General features: G+C 39.8%; 1 pseudogene; it reads right to left on the bottom strand.

The window, feature by feature from the left end:
* Window positions 1-2948: 2948 nt before the first annotated feature.
* On the bottom strand, window positions 2949-20128 carry LOC135239014 (intelectin-like; annotated as a pseudogene).
* Window positions 20129-22061: the final 1933 nt, after the last annotated feature.

The raw sequence follows: 22061 nt of genomic DNA, 5'->3' as shown, positions 1-22061 counted from the left end.
TTCATCTAGCACATATCAGCAATGATTAAATTTGAATATTTACTTTCTATACCTATGGAGACATTAATACACCATGTACAATAAAATATAATATTCTACCATGAGGAAAATGCTGGAATGTTCTAGCTTCACAGCAGATTGGTGCATCAAACACAACACATGGCTGAGCCTCCTACGAATGCTTACACTACAGTAAGTTACATGTCCTCATTAGAGAATAGTGTTAATCCCTTGAAAGACATTCAGTTTCATTGTGTTATGAATTTTGACAAAGCTGGACACAACAAGCCACTACGATAATGATGATTATCTATTACTTAGCCCCCAATACAAATATGCTCAGCATTATTAGAAAAGGCTAACAGTTTTCAATTAAGTCCAATGCAAACATAACAATATCAAAATTCTGGCTAAGGCAAAGGTGAAATGGAAGGAAATGACATACAGTGAACAAAAATATAAACGCAATACTTTTATTAGGGGCGACATAGCTCAGGAGGTAAGAGCGGTTGTCTGGCTAGTCGGAGGGTTGCTGGTTCAAACCTCGCCCTGGGCGTGTCGAAGTGTCCCTGAGCAAGACACCTAACCCCTAACTGCTCTGGTGAATGAGAGGCATCAATTGTAAAGTGCTTTGGATAAAAGCGCTATATAAATGCAGTCCATTTACCATATTTTTGCAGCCGTTTTTAATGTGCTTAAATAATACCTCAAAGATTTGTTCTATGTGCAAAAAGCTCTAATTTCTCTCAAATTTTGCCCACAAATTTGTTTATATCACTGTTAGCTAGCATTGCTCCTTTGTCAAGATAATCCATCTCCTGCACAGGTGTGGCATATTAAGATGCTGATTAAAAGCCATGGTCACTATACAGGTGTTCCTTATGATGGGGTCAATAAAAGGCCAACCAAAAATGTTGAGTTTTTTGTTGTTCAACACCATGTCACAGATGCCTCAAGAGTTAAGAGATCATGCATGTTAACTGCATGAATGTCCTGTAGAGCTGTTGCCAGAGTAGTGGGTGTTCATTTCTCCACCATAAGCCGCCTCCAGCGTCATTTCAGAGATTTTGGATTGTCTGAGGCCAGCCACACGGAAAGCTGATGAAACTGTTGGTTTACACAACCGTAGAATTTCTGCACAAACTGGCAGAAATCGCCTCCGGGAAGCTCATCTGCGTGCTCGACGTCCTCACCGGGGTCTTGATTTGTCTGCAATTCGGCGTCACAGTCGACGTGAGTGGGCAAGAGCTCACCTTCGATGGCCACTGGCACCCTGGAGAGCGGTCCTCTTCACTGATGAATCATGGTTTCAGCTGTACAGGTGTCTGTGTAGCACAGTGGGTAAGGAACTGGGCTTGTAACCGAAAGGTCATAGGTTCGATTCCTGGGTAGGACACTGCTGTTGTACCGTTGAATAAGATACTTAACCTGTATTGCTTCAGTATATATCCAGCTGTATAAATGGATTCTGTGTAAAAGTTGTGTACGTCGCTCTGGATAAATGCCTGTAATGTGAGCGGTTTGCTGATGTCAACATTGTGAACAGGGTGGCCCATGGTGGTAGTGGGGTGTTGGTAAGGGCAGGCATATCCTATGGGCAGAGAACTCAAGTGCATTTTATCCATGGCAATTTGAATGCACAGAGATATCGTGATCTTCATCTATCGAGAGATCCTGAGGCCCATTGCTGTGCCATTCATCCACCGCCATCACCTCATGTTTCAGCATGACAATGCACGGCCCCATGTCGCAAGGATTGGTACACAATTCCTCAAAGCTGAAAATGTCCCAGTTCTTCCAAGGCCTGCATACTCACCTCACCTGTTGAGCATGTTTGGGATTCTCTGGACCGGCACATACAACAGCGTATTCCAGTTCCCACCAATATCCAACAACTTCGTACAGCTAGGAGTTGGACAATATTCCACAGGCTACAATCAACAATTTGATTAATTCAATGTGAAGGAGATGCGCTGCATGAGGCAAGTGTTGGTCACACAAGATACTGATCGTTATTCTGTTCATTTCATGGTATCTTATTTTTTTGGGAATCAAAAAATGCATATCTGTATCCCCAATCACATGAAATCAATAGATTAATGAATTTATTTCAGTTAACTGATTTACGTTTGAACTCAATAAAATCTTTGAAATTGATAAGTGTTGCATTTGTATTTTTGTTCAGTGTATGTATTTGAAATATTTCAAACAGTAATACATATCGAGGAGGACATCATTGCCGTATTTCTATATAAATCCACTTCAGCCAGGAGAGGAGATGCCCTTGCCATGCTAAGTTCTTGAGATTAATATAAAATATGTTTTATTCACTAAGTACACTTAATGAAAACATATACCACTCTGTTAACTACCTCGTTAGATTTCAGCACAACCTGCCATAAATAAAGGCTATATCTAACAAAACCTGTACTTTAATATAATTTAAAACACAAAATTGCCATATTGCTCATGCTTGCCATGAATATTATTCAAGAAAACAAAGAGTACATGAATGCATCATTTAAAAAAAATGTTCATTGAAATGTGCACATTTTTGCAACACAAGTAAAAAGCTATCTTATTGCTAAACTAACCTAATTGAGGAGAGCTGGCTATATCTGATGGTATTGAGTATTTTATGACTTAATCACTGTATGGTTAATGAAGGAAATTGAGACCAAAATCAGTGGGGAAATTTTCTGCCTCCTCAGTTTTCAGCTCAGCAGCCGCCACTGTTTGGTGCGATGCTGAAATCTTACCCTCCCAACCTTACCCTCTGAGAAGCTTTCACACGTCTTAAATAAATCCCCTTTATGATTATTATTCACTGTAAAGCACTTGGGATTAAATTCACATGTGAAATTGTGTTTTGGGGTGAAAAAGAACTATTCAGTATCAGTTTGTATCACCCATAAACTTACATTAAAAGGAAAACGTGACAACATAAATGCTGCATAATTTCATATATTTAGTTTTTACAATTTTACTGCCCAACACCAATTTTATATTCTGAAAAAGTAAAAAATAGAAAAAAAATGGATTACACATCACTTAAACCTGCTAAAACAGTTAAAAGATGAAGTAGTATCCTGTTTTCTCTGTTAAAGCCTAAATAACATAGAGAACCCCTTTGCACCTGTAATTAAGCAAAGATAGTAGAAAGAGATTTGCTGCAATGTAATAATAACGATGAAGAGTGATGGGGAGAAATGGTGTCTCTTCAGCGGTAAAACAGCAGCATGGCAGACTCAGTCATATCCTGGGAGGCACTCCATCCTCTGTGGGTTCCATAGCCGTCCCAGTCAAACGCAGCAAAATCCCCACACTGACGTGGTGCCCCTTCAGGGAAATGGCCTCCTCCCCCCACACAGTACTGCAATACAACAGAAAAACTGAAGCTGAAAGAGAGGTAGTTAGAAGCCAAAACAGAGCTGAAGCTGACAAATATGAAGCTGAAGCTGGTGCAGGTGAAACTGAAACTGGTGAAAATGCCACAGAACTGTAGCTGACACTGAGCTGAAGGCCATGATGACTCATTTGTTCTCTACACACTGCAAAGGGAGGCTCTTTTGCTCTGAGCACTTTGAAGGTTATAAGTTTAGTCAATAAAGGTATAATATAATAAAGGTGCTTTCATGTATGGTGATATATTTGCCTATGAATGCTAATTAAATCAGGGCCATGTTTTCAAAAAGAAAAAGAGAGCAGAGTGAGTATGCATGAGCATACGTGTTCATGGGTAGGCATTTCATTCATAGTTTTGATTTGTTTTTAGTTTTCCTGTAGATGTTGTGGTGTGTCGTTCGTGAACGATTTGTTCTTTTTAAATGATTTTTTTGGTGAACGAATCGTACTGACTCACTCCAAATAAAGATTTGTTCATTTGAATCAGCTCTCAGTAAATTGCGGACTTACCATTCGCTGAACCTGCAGATACTCCTGTTGAACTATTTTCACCATTGGGCTGTGTGCTAGCGATTATCCAATGACAGCATTGATCCGCTTGAGCGGGGCGTGCTCTAAGAGCCCCTCTCGCCTGTGTGCTCAGAAGCCTAAAAATACCCGAAACTGAAAGCAGCGGCGGTGTTGAAGACGTGAAGGGACCGGATCCGCAATGGGCTAACTACGCTGTTCCTGGATCCGTACCGCTCTCCCTCGCCCAAACGTTTTCAAATTGCAATGGCAAGCACTTGTCTGCGTAAAATTAAAGCGGTTGGCTTACAACTTAACCAAGCTCTTTGACTGCATGATATAATATTGTAACCTACATAAAAAGTGAATGAAATAGTATATTTTCAGTAGGTATTCCCCAATGGATTATGTATCAATAAAGCTACACATTCATTAGAAATTGCCCTACACTGCTAAATAGTGTCCTCTTTTAATAAAATAGCCTATAGGTTATATTGTTATAATCAGTCCTTAGTTGGTTGCAAACGATTTCGTAACTTCTGTCACCTAACTTGCGCACCTTTTATTTTTTAAATGCAGGCTAAATGTTGCTCAAGCCTAACAACGGTGTATGATATGTATAAATTCAGTTGGTGACTTATTTCTGAGCAGTTTTTAGTCACTAAAGACAAAAGACAATACATTATCAAAATGTAAGTAACTGGAATATGCCTACATGATTTTTTTTGTATTTGCACAGTAGGCATTGCAAATACCATTTATGTCATTAAATAAATTATCGCTTGTGTACTGCTGTGCTGGAGCGGAAGCCCATCAGACTGGTCTTTCCTTTGTTTTTGTCAATTCGTTAAAAGTTCAAAAGACTCAAATGAACGAGATGAACTGAATGTAGGCTACTGAATGACTAAAATAAACGAAATATACTGAAAGACTCAAATAAACGGAATATACTGAAAAACTCAAAAGAACGAAATATACTGAAAAAATCAAATGACTCAAATTAACGAAATGTACTGATGACTCAAATGACCAAATTGTACTGTAAGACTCAAATGACTTAAATGGACTCAAATGATTCAAATGAACAAAATTTACTGAAAGACTCAAATGACCAAAATTAACTGATTGTGCTGAATGTAGCCTATTGAAAGATTCAAACGAATGAAACTAACTGAAAGATTTAACTGGTACAAAAACTCGAAAAGAAGCTTACTGAGAAAGAACGACTCGAGGAGTGTAGGCATGCTAATGGCTGCTGCCAGCAGCTGCGACGCAAACGCAAACAGGAAATGCAATGTTTTGCGTAAGAAGTGTTAGGTTTTTGAAAAATAGTGTCACTAGGATGTTTATAATGACGTTAATGGCAATGTTGATGATAATTAGACATTTTTAAACAGTATTATAAGGGCATACTTGCCACATTTGGTAAAAAATAAAATCAGCACATGGACCATTTCTCTATACAAAACCCAATGTATCTGTATAGAATTATATTATTTCGCTTGTGCTGAGAAACGGCGTTGCCCTTAATTATACAGTATGAACAGATTGTAGCAAATATTTGAATATAAAATATGTATGCAATCCAAATTTAAAATATTAGAAATAAAGGCAGCCCATGGCAAGATCAACAAACAAAAAATAACAGCACAAGAATTAAGAATAATATATATAAAAAACAAGTAAGAAAAAAAAACTATAATAAAGAATGAGAATAATTAATATATATATATATATATATATATATTATATATAATAAATAGGAAAATAAATAAAATAAAATAACTAAACCCCTTCAGTTGGATAAACCAACTAATGCTGGCTATAATATCTGAGGCATTCAGTCCAGCGGTGAACCAGATTGGTCTCAGCTGAGCCAGCAGGTGGAGAGAGCACACGCACCTGGGTTGCGTTAGCTAATCAGCCCGGGTGCTTAAAGGTGTTCTGCTCTCCACAGTTCGGGGCCAAGACCGGGAGCTCACATCGAGAGTGCATTTTTATTTGAGCATGATGGGTAAAAGGGCTGACAGGCTCCAGAGAGAATATTCCTATCTCTGAACATAGCCTCACATTTTGTGTTTAATTATGCTTGTCCAGGGGTTAAATTGGGATTTGGGAGGTGGGTGGACCCTGAGATCCGGTGGGAGGTGGGTGAAAAAAGGTACAAACCAATGAATGTCTCAACTCAAAATAGTTGTATCATTAATGTATTGTGCACATAATTGTAATTAAGGAAAACAATGTTTTAAAAAGAATGTATACTGTTGATGCAAGCTTTTACATAATATATTTCAAGTTTATTGAGTGTCATTAATGCTGAGAATTTTTTTTACCCACGAAAATAATCGGTCATCCTCCTCTTGTCCTCACTTTATTATCCATCTTTCTTAAACTGGTGAGGCGCAAAACTTTCCTTTAAACTAATCATTGATCTCAAGCTGTTTTAATTAAATTAAATTTTCAGTGATTAACAAGCATACAAACATCTGACTAATCAAATGGAAAGGGACACAGCTTCTTTCTTCTTTGCATTGTGTTAGGGAGATTAAATGATAAATGCGATTTAGAAAAATCCGTTTTAATTGCTAAGCAGTGGCGGAATCTTCCCCTGATTTTCCTTGAGTATCAATACAATTAATCCACAAAATAGGCTACTCAATATACTATCATATATAGCCAGCTCTCCCCAAATAGGCAGTTTTAGCAAGTAGCCTAGGCCGTATAGCCTACATTTATTTTCATTTGCAGTACGAAATTGTGCACATTTTTAATCAACATTATTTGCGGATACATGCACTTCTTTCTCCGCACTCGTATTCATGGCAAATATCTACAATGCGTAGGCAAGATTGTAAACACAATTGAAGTGCAGGTTTTGTTTTTGCTGGTTATTCTGAGAGCTAACATGGTAGATAACAGACTGATGTATCTTGTTTGTTAAGTGAACTTGGTGATTAAAACGGATTTTTAACGGATACATTGAATTTATGATTTAATCCCCCTAACACGGTATGAAGACGCTGTGTTAGGCTACTTGCCATTTGATTAATCCGATCATTGGCATGCTTGATTATAAAGGAAAATTACTAATGAAAACAGGTTGAGATCAATGATTAGTTTAAAGTTTTGCGCCCCACCAATTTTCAGTTCACCAGTCGCCGCTGGCAGTGGCGGTTCTTTAATGCGGGGCACTGGGGCGCCGTCCCACTAAATGCGAAATAATTATAAAATAAAAATTGTTTACTCCTGCAATGCGCCTGGTAGTCTGCCAGCGCCTGTCAGCATTCATTAAAAATTGGTTTCAAAATCAAATTGTATTTGGTTAATTTCTGTGTGAATACATATAGGCTACTTCCTGGGTGAAGGGTAAGTCCTTCAACTTTTGGCAAGCAGGTGACCTGAGGCTGCTCCCTAAATGGTTGCTTCAGTTTTTCCACGGGGCGCCCCAGACACTCCTACTTTTATTGGCAGCGAATTGTTTTTATGTTTTTTGATGTAATGTGATTGGACAATTCTCGACGCTATCTTTCATGTTCACACCCGCCATTAATATAACTAAGGCGTTCGCTGGAAGAAAAAAAGAGAATAACGGAGCTTGGACCGGACCGACCTGATTTACAAATTCAGCAGCAGGCAAGTGATCGAGAACGAGCCTACACCCGGGGCTTCTCCCGCTCTTGTTATGACTAACGGAGTTGGCTAGCTGGATGTGGTGTGAGTAATGCCATTTATTGGTTTCCCTGTTTGCTATTTCAAAGTGTCGGCACCGAAGCGTATGGGACAACGACGGGGGTACAAGACCTATAACATCTTTCTGAAAAATGCAAACGGCACGAAAGTAGCCGCAGCCGTCTGGACAATAGTATGAGACAAAACATTTTTTGGCAGGCTTAGCATTGCTGAACAGCTAGATGAAGGCTACAGGGTTGGCATTAGAAGGCACAACGAAGAGGTGACAAAATCGACACATCCTGTCCAGAATAATAGAAATTTTGTGGAGCCTTTGAGTTGGCTTTGCGTAGCCAGGATGAGAGTGAGAGCTCCGATAATCCCGGGATATTCCGTGGGTTGGTGAATTTTGTTGCTTCCTATCAACTTCAGCATTCACATATTCACATTTTGTCCAGAAGATGGGAGCAGAAGGCTCTATAATGACCTTGGGGTTAGCTAATATTTTCCTACTCTTTTTATGACTTCATAGAATGTAACTGGCAGTAAAAATGACTTTAATAGTTCCATATTAAGAAATTGAGCTGTTGCCTGTTGGTAACTTTAGGTGATGTAGGTGAAATGGGCATTTTGTCATCTCTACATATTATTTTATATTATTAAGGAGGGCAAAATATGTTCAAGTAGTGGTACTGGTCAGTGTTTAGGCAACATTAGTGTGTTGTGTTGTTTTTAGATTTATTTATTTATTTATTTTGCTTAGCTATGAAGTGCTGCTTCAGTTTGTTTGTCACCCCCAAAACTGCGCCCCCCCAAAATTTTTATCGCCAGCCGCCATTGGACTGGAGCCTAAATGGACTGGATTGTCATAGTTATTTGTAAAATTGCCGGTCAAAATGATTTATTTATTTATCAAAGGTGGGTGAACACCGTCCACCCGCATTTACCCCCAGTTTAACCCCTGTGCTTGTCAGAGATGCATTTTAGTATCATAACGTTGTAAACATAGAATAATATTCTGAATCAATCAAATTACATCGTTGTGTAAAGCAACTTTATGTAAACTTTCAACATCACGCTAAGGACAAAAATGTTCCAAGTGGACCCATCTAAATGCAATAAACATAATATTATAGTTATTATTATCATTAAAGTACTGAGTATTACTCTAGCCTATGTTGTTTCAATAGTAGTTATAACCTTTGACGTTGTGAACCGAGCTTAAGCATGGCTATAGTATAAATAAGGCAGCCGGGGCAAAACCTAATCCACAGTAAAATGCAACACTCACTTTTTAGATAGTTGCATCAAGCTTGCCTTTAACAACGTATTTCAGGTAAACATGCAGAATTATCATCTCTTTGTCTCCAACGAACGCCAGGAGAGTTCAATAAATATTTCGGCAGATATTTCCAGAAGTCTGTTTTGGCTATTTGCAAGTGAATTATTTTTCACCGGAAGTGTTTTTCGGCTACTGTATTGTGTTTATGTCAAGGAATCCTGATGTATGTAATCGTAAAACAGACGTTTAGTGACAAACAAATCGCAGATATTTTTGATATAGCAGCTTGCTGGGATTGCTAGCCAGGCAGACGTGTAGACCCTCCCCACCCCCCCATCAGCGTTATTAGTCTGATGTCAGTCGACTATTCTTAAAACAATTGATTGGATTTGTTCAACTCCCAATCTGAGTTGAATCTGCATTTACTTAACTCAACTTTAACTTTAGTCAAAATGGTAACATCAAATTTCATGGTGGTGTAATCATAGCCAAGGTTATTTGTATTAAAAAATTATTAATGTATCTCTAGTTATATTTTCAGAATAATGTCAAACACTAAAGCCGTTAGTTATTTCCCTGCTATACCCTATATTCAGAAAAAGTGATTTATTGTCAGCAGAACCAAAACAAAGCATCACGTAGGAGCCGGAGGCACACTGCAGTCTGGGAAAATAAATTGAACGAATCAATGACTCGAAAGTACGATTCATTTAGATGAACTGACTCAAACATACTGATTCAGTTTCATGAATCAAACTTCCCAACAGTAGTAGACGTGGGCAGTTTGTTTTCAAACAAACGTCTCTTATGAAGAAATTCTAGCTTACTTTCTAATTCAGATATTTCCTAATTTAAAGTAGTGGTGAGCACATGGGGAAATAGCTTTCTGTTTAAATGAACTGTGCACAGTGAACATGCCAGTTATTCCTTAGTTCTAACTTAGAGTAATCATAGCTAGCCATTATTATACACTCCAATAAACACTTTGCTTTAGATATAGTCATATGTATGTCTTAAAAAGCCTGCCATGCTATAAGCCGTCATATGTATAGCACCATGCTATAACAGTCATATGTATGTCTTAAAGCACACATGCTATAAGCAGTCTTACATGTTCTGTGTTGCATCCTGGGACTGACTCCAGAGCAGATGGCCATAGCTGCCCTCTCATTGTTGAAGACTCGGAAAGTGATAAAACCTGCAGTAAACTCCCCTGTAACAAAAATGAGAAGAGAATGATAACATCTCTGTCTGTGTTGTCTCCATAAGCATATCAGTATGGGTTGTAATACACACATTACATTACATTACAGGCCAGTCTGTGTTGTTTCTAATACACACACCAATCTGAGCTGTTTCAAATACACACACCAGTCTGTGCTGTTTCTAATACACACACCAATCTGAGCTGTTTCAAATACACACACCAGTCTGTGCTGTTTCTCTAACACACACCAGTCTGTGCTGTTTCTAATACACACACCAGTCTGTGCTGTTTCTAATACACACACCAGTCTGTGCTGTTTCTAATACACACACCAGTCTGTGCTGTTTCTAATACACACACCAGTCTGTGCTGTTTCTCTAACACACACCAGTCTGTGCTGTTTCTAATACAACACCAGCTGTGCTGTTTCTCTAACACACACCAGTCTTGCTGTTTCTATACACACCGGTCTGTGCTGTTTCTAATACACACACCAGTCTGTGCTGTTTCTCTAACACACACCAGTCTGTGCTGTTTCTAATACATACACCAGGCTGTGCTGTTTCTAATACACACACCAGTCCACTCCATGCTGTTTCTATACACACTGGTCTGTGCTGTTTCTAATACACACACCAGTCTGTGCTGTTTCTAACACACACCAGTCTTGCTGTTTCTATACCACCAGTCTGTGCTGTTTTCTAAACACACCAGTCTGTGCTGTTTCTAATACACACACCAGTCTGTGCTGTTTCTAATACACACACCAGTCTGTGCTGTTTCTAATACACACACTGGTCTGTGCTGTGTCTAATACACACACCAGTCTGTGCTGTTTCTAATACACACACCAGTCTGTGCTGTTTCTAATACACACTGAGTCTGTGCTGTTTCTAATACATACACCAGCTGTGCGTTTCTAATACACACACCAGTCCACTCCATGCTGTTTCTATACACACTGGTCTGTGCTGTTTCTAATACATACACCAGGCTGTGCTGTTTCTAATACACACACCAGTCCACTCCATGCTGTTTCTATACACACTGGTCTGTGCTGTTTCTAATACATACACCAGGCTGTGCTGTTTCTAATACACACACCAGTCTACTCCATGCTGTTTCTATACACACTGGTCTGTGCTGTTTCTGATACATACACCAGTCTGTGCTGTTTCTAATACACACACCAGTCCACTCCATGCTGTTTCTATACACACTGGTCTGTGCTGTTTCTAATACATACACCAGGCTGTGCTGTTTCTAATACACACACCAGTCTACTCCATGCTGTTTCTATACACACTGGTCTGTGCTGTTTCTAATACACACACCAGGCTGTGCTGTTTCTAATGCTTTCATACCCCTTGAGTGTGGCCCATACAGATTTGCAGTAGTTTCTGCATTCCCAAAATCATACACTATAGGAACAGTTGGGCCTTTGTCAGTGTTGCATGTGCCCAAATTGAATCTCACAGGGTAGCGCTGAAACACAGAAAGAAAAACAGCATCAGCAAAACCCATTTTGACTGCTCTGCAACACACAAATACAGTTATTTTATTACATGAATAACTAGAGTTTGTTTTGCAGATTGTACTTTCAGCTGTTAGACAGTTAGCTGTTTTTAAGCAAGAATGCCTTCCCAAATACATTAATACATAAATAGATGCAATACCTTGAACAGCTGGTAGAGGTTTCCTCCCTGTAATGTCAGGAAGCTGGTCGCTGTGTGGTAGCGCAAGATGGACTTGGCGATCCATTCTTTAATATCTGCATTGTTCCGAACATGCCACATGGACACGTCTTCCGCTGTGATGTCATAATACCCGGGGTTCTAGAACACAGAATCCACAAGAAGATAAAAGTGGTTGAAACCACTTGCTGAAAACCGGTGTTGAAAACTAGCTTTAGTAATTTGAGATGAAAGACTACACGGGAAGACTAATGGGATAGGACTGAATTATACATCTTAGACCATCTTCACGTCCCCACACAAAAATATATCATTATGATTTGAATACAAACATATGAATCTTTATAATTCCAGCATGCAATAAAACTGAGAACTTCCCTTCTCTTCTCCCATTCCTTCATGTTGGTCTCTGCCCTTCTTTTATATAAGGATCTGTTAAACTGTATACCGTTCTTTTGGACTGGCTGGCTTTATGAAGTTTAGACTGGAGCAAGGGCCAGTTCTGTCTGCAGTCCAGTTCTGTGGGTGAGGTTAGTACTGCAGAACTGTGGAAGAGCCAGTTCTGTGGGTGAGGTCAGTACTGCAGAACTGTGGAAGGGCCAGTTCTGTGGGTGAGGTCAGTACTGCAGAACTGTGGAAGGGCCAGTTCTGTGGGTGAGGGCAGTACTGCAGAACTGTGGAAGGGCCAGTTCTGTGGGTGAGGTCAGTACTGCAGAACTGTGGAAGGGCCAGTTCTGTGGGTGAGGTCAGTACTGCAGAACTGTGGAAGGGCCAGTTCTGTGGGTGAGGTCAGTACTGCAGAACTGTGGAAGGGCCAGTTCTGTGGGTGAGGTAGTACTGCAGACTGTGGAAGGGCCAGTTCTCATGTGATGGTGGTCATTCTGTGAGAGGATGAGTTCTTTGCAATGTTCAGTCTGTGAGAGGACTCAGTGCTGTGAGTTGGTTAGTTCTGTGCGATGGCCAGTGCTGTGAGTTGGTTAGTTCTGTGCGATGGCTAGTGCTGTGAGTTGGTTAGTTCTGTGCGATGGCCAGTGCTGTGAGTTGGTTAGTTCTGTGAGAGAGGTCAGTACTGTGAGATGGTTCGTTCTGTGACATGGTCAGACTCAGTACTGTGAGATGGTCAGTGCTGTGAGTTAGTTCTGTGAGATGGTCAGTGCTGTGAGGTGGTCAGTTCTGTGAGATGGTCAGTGCTGTGAGATGGTTAGTTCTGTGAGATGGTCAGACTCAGTACTGTGAGATGGTCAGTGCTGTGAGTTAGTTAGTTCTGTGAGATGGTCAGTGCTGTGATAGAGGTCAGTACTATGAGATGGTCAGTGCTGTGAGTTAGTTCGTTCTGTGAGATGGTCAGTGCTGTGAGAGAGGTCAGTACTGTGGGTTGGTCAGTGCTGTGAGTTAGTAAGTTCTGTGAAATGGTCAGTACTGTGAGAGGGTCAGTGCTGTGAGATGGTGAATTCTGTGAGTTGGTTACTTCTGTGAGACGGTCAGTACTGTGAGATGGTCAGTGCTGTGAGTTAGTTAGTGCTTTGAGTTAGTTAGTTCTGCGAGATAGTCAGTGCTGTGAGTTGGTTATTGCTGTGAGATGGTCGGTGCTGTAAGAGAGGTCAGTACTGTGAGATGGTGAGTTCTGTGGTAGGTGTCAGGTCTGAGGGGCAGCAGTGAATGGTTCACCTTGTAATCATCAGAGGTGGCAGCCTCAGGAGACCCAAAGGTAACCTTGTTGCTCCAGGTTCCGTCCCCCTCCGGCAGATTGGGGTTGTCGCCCTGCTGGCTGGACCAGCGATCCCCCAGAGTGCACTTCCCATACAGGTTATTCTCATGGACGCTGGCCACCAGTGTCCAGCCCCCACCCGCCGTGGTCATGTCACAGAACGCCTCGTACAGAATTCCGTTTGTGGTAGTGAGGTAATACAGCCCATCTGAAAAATGCCATTTCACGTCCATTGTTATTAGGAAAAGACTTTCTGACGCAATTGTTCCTGCTGGATTCAGGTTCTGAAAATAGCTGCATACCGTCATGAACTTGATATTTTTCTTTGAGCTCTTTGCAGCTCCGGGCGACGTATTGGATCTTGTTCAGCAGTTTGTCTGCTTCTGAATTGTTGACTGGGTCCTCAACAATATACAGAGAACCTACTGCAGGGCAGGAGAAAAAATCCATGTTTAAATAACTAAACAGCCTAATCATAATCATCTCTGCAAATTAAAGCACATAGCCTTATCACTAGAAAGGCCAGAGGCCACTAATTCAGGCATTTAGACTTTAAAGTTACAATCTCAAAGATTTCCGTTTTGTTTTCTTTGGCGGTACCAATGGCGAGAAGCGGTAATTGCAGGTGCGTTTTCAGACCTCACTTCCCATAGATCCAACTGGATCCAACCAATGTTGCCTGTGTGACGTCAGTCAGTTGGCACCTGGGCCACGCCAACTATAACACTTAGCTTACTATTTACTGAATACAAAATGGCTGTTATAAAAGTAGCGTTAAGGACATACTCATTCGTTGTCTAACATTAGGCTAACTTAAACTGTCTTTACACTGCCGAGCCGGGTTAAAATGCTGTTGCAGACCTGGGGTAGAATTAGTGATGATCAATTTTCACAAACGTTCTTTATCCTTTTTCCCAGTATGAACATCTTCACACTGCAGAGGTGAATTTGCGGGATTTGCTGTGGCTCGTACAATTATGTATCTCATGCAGAATAAACAGTCTTTTTCGAGAATGATTGTTGTGTGATATTTTTGAAACAACTGCCTTGCAAAGTGTTACCCCTGGTATTTCTGGTTTTGCTAGCTAAACTGTTCGAGAATAAAGCTGAGCTGGGTGTTAAATTAGCAATCAGAACAAGACGAATAAAACAAGAACAAAGGAAATTTCATCAAAAAAGGGAATCAAGGCTGAAGGAACATGTGAGGAAGCGTAATAAAATAATAACAACGCTAACCCATACTGCCGTATTCTTTTATTTAGTTTTCTCCGGCTTGACATCTTTACACAGAAATCAGACCCGGCTCTGCTCCACCTATACGCTGGCTTTATTCCGATCATTATAATATATTGATGAACTTGACGGCAATGTAAATAACGGTAACGTTAAGGCCAGTTCAGATCAATGATTTGCAACGAGATGAAACGGTTTTAGAATGTTGCAGAGAAAACTGCAGCAATGAGAACTGGTTAGTAGCAGAGCCGTTGTCTGCCCTGGGGTCTCAAAAGACCCACCTTGTCAAATCGCCAAGTGCAGTTTTAGAACGTTTACAATCAGACGTCTTGGAATTTTGCAAGTTGCATCCAGTCTCGTTGCAAATCATTGATCTGAACTGGCCTTAACTGGTTAGCTACACTGCAATGTTGCAGCAAGGGAACACTGCATTCGAGAGACGGTTTGCGTGGTCGGTACCGGTCGGTAGTGTTAGCTAGCGTTTTTTCTAATTGTTAGCTGACCTTAGATTGTGTTAATTACATTGACTAGCTAGCTAACGCAACGTTACCTGATATGAGAGATGGATACTGTGCGCAACGTTGTCTAAACTAATGTTGTCTTTCTTGACATGGTCCGGTAGCTAGCGTTAGCCATGTAATTTAGTAACGTTACATTGTCATCAAATGTAATACGAAATCTACATCAACAAATAATATGACCTCTCATGTTACACAAAAACTTATTAGGGTTCCATAACCCCCCCAGTTTTAACGCTATCAGACACCGGAAAAAACAGTACGCCGCTCACACACAAGTGAGTTGAAGAGCGAGCCTGTTGCGTTAGCTCCGCCTATCCTCTCTGGCGGACAAACCACTGATGGGTGATGGAAAACGCGTCACTAACTATGCGCCGCTTGTGATTTTTTCCCGGGAATGTCGCCACAGACACCCAGTTCTTTAATCATAAATAATAATAATAATAATAATAATATAAATTAATATAATAATAGGCTCAATCACCATTGTTTTACCTAATTCGGCGATAGATAGTGACTTAACAAACATTTATTTTTAAATCTTCGAGATTATTACTTTTATATTTAAAATTTTCCAACAGTGTAAATGCACTATCCTTCTCCGTACACAATTCTGTCTAAATATTTTACGTTAAAATTAATGTGTTTGAATTTTTAAAAAAATTGACTAAAGAAATACGGGCATTTTTTCCCATTTTCTTCAAACGCCCTGCAGTCAATAGGCAGCAGGATTTGGTACCCGTGATATGCCTTGCTATGTTTTTCCTTTAGCCTATGTAACAAATAACCACTATATATTAGAGTTCTTTTTCAAGAAAATAGACAATAGTTTTGAAACCTGGTTTCAAATATTTATTTAGCTTACCAGATTTAGAATCACATAGGTAGGGCTCCAATAACAAGGACATCACGAGAATGGCCCAGTGTAGCATCTCTGAAAGAAACAAAGTTCAGCTTATTTTTCTTGAGATGGCAGGTATGCTATCCAGCCAAGTTACGCCTTGCTGTCCAGCCGAGTTACGCCTTGCTATCCAGCCAAGTTACGCCTTGCCATCCAGCCGAGTTATGCCATGGCAGCGCATGCCCCATGCCTACACAGCACCGAGAGTTTGGCACTTTTCAGAGTTCCCCACAGAAATAACTGCAACAGCCACAGACACTCAACCCTTAAAAACATTCATTTCTGTACATTTCAAGAGATAGAATTCATAAACAACTTCACGTCCACACAATGAAATTGCCCTGCAATCTGGAGATTGCCGTGGGACGGTCTCACAACCTGTTTACCCCACCAACACTTGGCCTGCCCAGAAAAGGATTATCAGGATGGTGTCTGTTTACATGCCGTAAAAGCACCCATAGGCACCGTTGGGTCAGACAGGAACCTGATTGACCATTGCCCACATTATGATCTGTTGACAGTGTTATATGTATGTGCATGTAAATGACTGGGAATAATGTGATAAATGTGGTGGACTGTGAATAATATCATTTGTGATACAGGGGATACTGTATGTGTGGACTGGCACACTGAGCTGTCATAAGTTGGTATAGGGAGGTTTATCCCAGGTATGTACTGCCTACATAAGTGTTTGGATTATAGAAAGACCACCACCTTGGGCCTCCATAGGATAGTATTTTAGAGACAGATATAAGCATAAGGTCATGTTATAACTGTCACTCGATTTTAGATAGAGGGGGAGTATGCTTCCTGGAGGAGAGTAGTAGAGGGTATGGGTCTCTTGGTGGTGTGAATGGTTTGGGCTTACAGAGGGAACTGTGTAATGTGGAAGGCTTGCTCAGGATTGCATTTAAGGGAAGTCCAAAGAAACATTCAAGGAGAATCTTCTTCACAGTTCCCCTGGTACTACCGTCGAAGGTGAATCTGCTTGTCAGTTCTCCTGGTACCATAGTCTTCTCATATGAATATTTTATAATTTGTGCATGCATCAATCTATTTGTGTTCCTTTTCTTTGTCTTAATATGTTGTCTTTTCTCTTATTGAATAGTGGTCTTTATTTGTCTTGTTATGTTTATGCAATATTTACCTATAACTGCCTATCTTTGGTTAATGTCAACTGTCATTATAAACTGTTCATACTACATACTGTACATATTTGTGGAGTCAGATAAATGTGGTTTTCCTCATTGCAAAACACATCAAAATAAACTTCTTAATCTTCTTAATCACTTGGTCTCTTAGTCCCTGTCACTAATTCTAAATCCTTACAGTTTGGTGACCCTTACGTGATCGGCAGGGAACTAACTTTAACCCCTTACATTATACATGCTTATTTGCTCACAAATAATTACTTCTCAATTATTGTTTTTGCACCACATCTACCCCGTCTTTCACCGAACGTATACACTGCATTGTGACACCCTCTACACGTTCAGTTAACTGGCTACAATATCGCCAGGCCATATGGATACAACCGGAGCTCAGCTGTGCTTCCTGGACTGTATTCGTCTTTAAAACCATGGACACATTTAACCAAGAACATTCAGGGCTTGGACACCTATTTGATGGTGGCACACTGCTAATGTCATTGACTGGGAAGGGCAAAGTTGGATAATCAAATCCCGCCTCAGCCTCATGCAGATCTTTTCTGATCTTACACTAACATTTTCTTACACTTATATTTGCTATCTAATAATTGTCTATTGCTTTTGAACTATTACTTTTGTACTTATCGGAATATCAGAATCATCAATGCATATGTTTACCAAAAGTCACTCACGGGCAGCCATATGTTGCGTCGCCTGCCGCGCCTTCACCTTGTAGATTCTTGCTTGCTGAACAAGCTTACTCTACAGGGTTGGAGTCCTGATCGATGTGGTCACTTCTGGCACTACGATCCTTACTTCACTCTAGTGTTTCTTTTGCGCCTCTACATCATGAAACCTATGCACTTGTTGTACGTCGCTCTGGATAAGAGCGTCTGCTAAATGCCTATAATGTAATGTAATGTAATGTAGATTTAATTTAGTTAATTTTCTACGATCTTTGGAGGCGTGGTTTTTCAATGACATTTCTCAGCTGTTACCGGTTTCTCACTCAGCAGGCATTTGCACGCCCTTCACTCATTACTGTTATTGTGTGCACCTGTTTTCCACTGTTTATATTCCCTGTTCACCAGTCATTCAGTGCGAGATTGTTGCACCAGTTTACTGAGCCAGTCAATCGGTTTGTTCCTGCTGTTCTGATTGCCTGTTAGTTTTGATCCTTGCCCGTTTCCCGACCTGTCTGTCTCGTTATGACCCTGATTAATTTTAATTTTTTCCTACGCAATTTCACCCGTTACTTCAAGTATATAAACAAGTAATTAGTAATACCGTCTGTTTACTTATTGAACGGTATATAAAACTCATATAGCTCATGGTCACTATATTTTCTTTGCACTATAGTCTGTGAACATCAAACTTCACCTACATGCCCATTCTGCTAAAAACATATTGTTTCAGCTACTCAATTTCATCATTTCTCCTCATTTCTCTCATGCTACTGTTATTTTCTGATATGCAAAGATTGCTGGGAAATATGTCTGTGCTGCTATTCTCCACTGTCAAGTGTTCCTATTCTCCTTCTCGAATTCTCACATAAGGTCAGTGATCTAGCTAAGCAAAACAGTGAAGAGGAGGCCTACCTACAGCTAAGCGTATCAAAATGCCCTTTTAGCCTTAGAAACACTAAATGTGCATTTCAACAAAATAACATAAAATGGAGCAGGACAGAAGGGTACACAAGTTGCGACCTAGGGAGCTCTAATTCTACAAGCTTGCTGATAATTTTGTCAATGAAAGCTCATTGGATGGCTGTCAAATCAGTGAATACACACAATGGGGACATTACTGTTGCTTTTCTGCTGGTTCAGGTTTCTTTTATATACTTAAGCCACCCTTTGTCACAGTCATTTTTTTTAACATATATAGCAAAGCGAAATTGCTAAACGGTACATGTTGATCAGACTACAAATTCACACAAGGATAGCCATAATCCACAACCATTTCTTAAGGGGTCACTTCACATTTCTTCTCCCAGATCCACTCCGCTGCTCATTAAGAATCATGTCCTCAACTTGGCCCCTCCAAAATCTCGCTCTGCCTCTCAATCAAACCAGCCTGCATCCGGGACTGCCTACACTCTATGCATGCATATATGTGTATGCATACTTCTCATGTAGGTAGTCACCAGCAGTTTTGTACATTCATTGAAATGTCTTGCATAAGTCATTTTTAGTTATTTGACACTTTGATGTGACACAAAGTGCGAATGACAACATTATGAGATGGTTGATGGAGATGATTATAAGATTGATAAACACAAGGCCAAGTGACTTGAAACTATTTAGGAAATATTGGATATCATTGCTTTGGAATACAGCTTCTTTAATTTCAGTGAGCCAAGATAGCCTATTGTTTGTAGTAGAGTAGCTTGGCGTCATTTTGATTTAATGGCAGGCGTAAATTTTGCCTGTGTTTGAATGAATGACTTATAGACAATGCTTTGTATGTGTGAGTAACTTTTTTTGTATGTTGAAAACACGATTTTTATAAGATTTCATATACAGGACATATAAAGTGAAAGTGAAAATAGAATGAGTTATAAACAATGATGACACTAGAACAGGAATAATAAAACACAGGTATGAAAAACATGAGTAGGTGTCAAAGATAGCGATAATGATTAATTAATGATTAATGATAATTAATGACATATGATTCATCCTTACTTGGTCTGAAGATCCCGAATTCGGTTGTCGGCCTAGGGGTGTGTGGGTTCCGTGTGGGGCTCCTTGAGCTGGTGCTGTGTCGCTCCAGCGCAGAAACAAGCCGTTTCGTTGTGGAATGAAGCTTTGCTTCTTGTTCACAGTGCAGGTCTGTGCCCATTTTTATTCTCACAATTGCGTCACATCTTTGGTGATATACCCAATCATAAAGCTGTTAGACCAAGAAAAGGGCGTAACTGAGAACATTAACTTGGAGCCAAGTTTAACAAACTGTGTAATAAGTAGCCTACGATTTCAGGCATTCAGAAACATTGTATGTTTCTCACACATACTCACACATGTTGAATGTCTTCAGATTCAACCCAAAAACAGGGATTCCCTTCAATTCTGTCATCTTTTATTTAGGAAACTTCAAATTACCGGAGTGAATTTCCACCTTTTGTGTTATATCTCTTCTTTTGTGCTGTATGTAGATAACTGATTTAAAAAAAAACCTGTTATGAGAAACTTATCTGTGCTTTATCATTTGTAACAAGCATTATTAGTCAGAGTTGTCAGTGTTAGCAAACAGACGTTTGCTAACATTAACAAGTGTTTAGATAGTCTGTCCATCTGTGGTTGGTTGACACAGTTGCTTGTAGTACTAAAGATGATGTTTTTGACAAAGAAAATATAATTGAACAAGTAGAACTTTAATTAAATTGAATTGAATTAACCTATGAATAAAATGCATACTGTTCTTTGTTTTAAGTTTGCTTATCTTTACATACCAAGAAGGTTACTATCACACAGGCTATTTTTATAATTAACATATCAATCAAATTAATTTAATTTATCAGAGAGGTAGATACATAGGAAATCAATTAGATGATTTTTCATTATTCTTGTGTGGTTTGTTTGCATATGATTCTAATGAATGCTTGGAAAATGCATTACTTAAATAGTTTAATGCTTTTTGTGTCTTATTCTCACTTTAAGAAATACATGTATAAGTTGTATTTAATCCAAGGTATGCATAAGGCTATTTGCTTTCTCAGAAGAAAGTCCCAACCTACTTTGCCCACTGTTCCATCTGTTGCACCAAAATTAAAAAAAAAAAAAAAAAACGTTGCACGAAAATAAAAAATTAAAAACGTGCTCTTTGAGCATTTGGTAATGTTGTGCCTTTCAGGCTTGTGTGGTGATTTGACCAACTTCATCAGGCGTTAGGAAGCAGGTACATGTATTTAGGATGAAAATATTATGTTTCGTGTGTCTGTTGATTGGGAGTAATTGCCATGATAGTCTGCTTGTCTTGATGACTTGACATAATGAACAAATTCACAAATTACATGTTTTGAGTCAAACTGTAGCCCTGTATTACAAATTTAACCAATAAAAAACTTTTTGTTTAGCCGAAGGTAGAACATCAAAAATACCATGAACATAACCAATTGTATCCATAGAATTTTATCCACATTGAATGCATAATTTCAAATCATGGAACAGCCCTACTGTTTGGATGGAAGGATAAATAGATTGAGGGAGTGATGGGTTTGCAGCAAGAGATCTGTTCATTCTGCACATGAATGGAAGTATGTGAGGATCTGTGTGTGTGACCCGCATATTTACGCTTTACAGGTGTAACAAGTTGTGTTGTTTTTACCGTCTTCCTTGAAAGGGCAGGCATGGCACCTGCCCTGTTTGCTTTCTCCTTGCTATCACCACAGAGAGGATGTATGATCCTGTATGTGTATCAACATTATTCACTCCTTTCTTGTTATTGCAGTCAAGCATAAATGGACCTTCCATCACATGCCACCCATATCCTGATGCCATATTAATCTGTCCTGCTGGAAATGTACCGGCCAAAAGGACAGCAGCCTCTGCAATGACCCAGTCATTTGTCCACCATGACTTTAGTTTGCAATGAAATCATGAAAGTGTGAGGGAGGGGGGAGTGTCGGAGGACCACGCGCAACTGTACAGGAACGTGAAAATCTTATCCCCGAAGTGATAAGCCACTGAGGCTAGAGGAAACGAGGAAGGGGAAAAATAAAACAGACTGACAGGAGTGAAAACTCAAACTCCCTGTCAAGCCTTAAAAACCGGCCAAACCGAAAACAACC

The sequence above is a fragment of the Anguilla rostrata genome, chromosome 14 (genome assembly GCF_018555375.3).
Source record: "Anguilla rostrata isolate EN2019 chromosome 14, ASM1855537v3, whole genome shotgun sequence".
Classification (NCBI taxonomy): Eukaryota; Metazoa; Chordata; class Actinopteri; order Anguilliformes; family Anguillidae; genus Anguilla; species Anguilla rostrata.
This window is presented reverse-complemented; position numbering and strand designations above follow the sequence as displayed.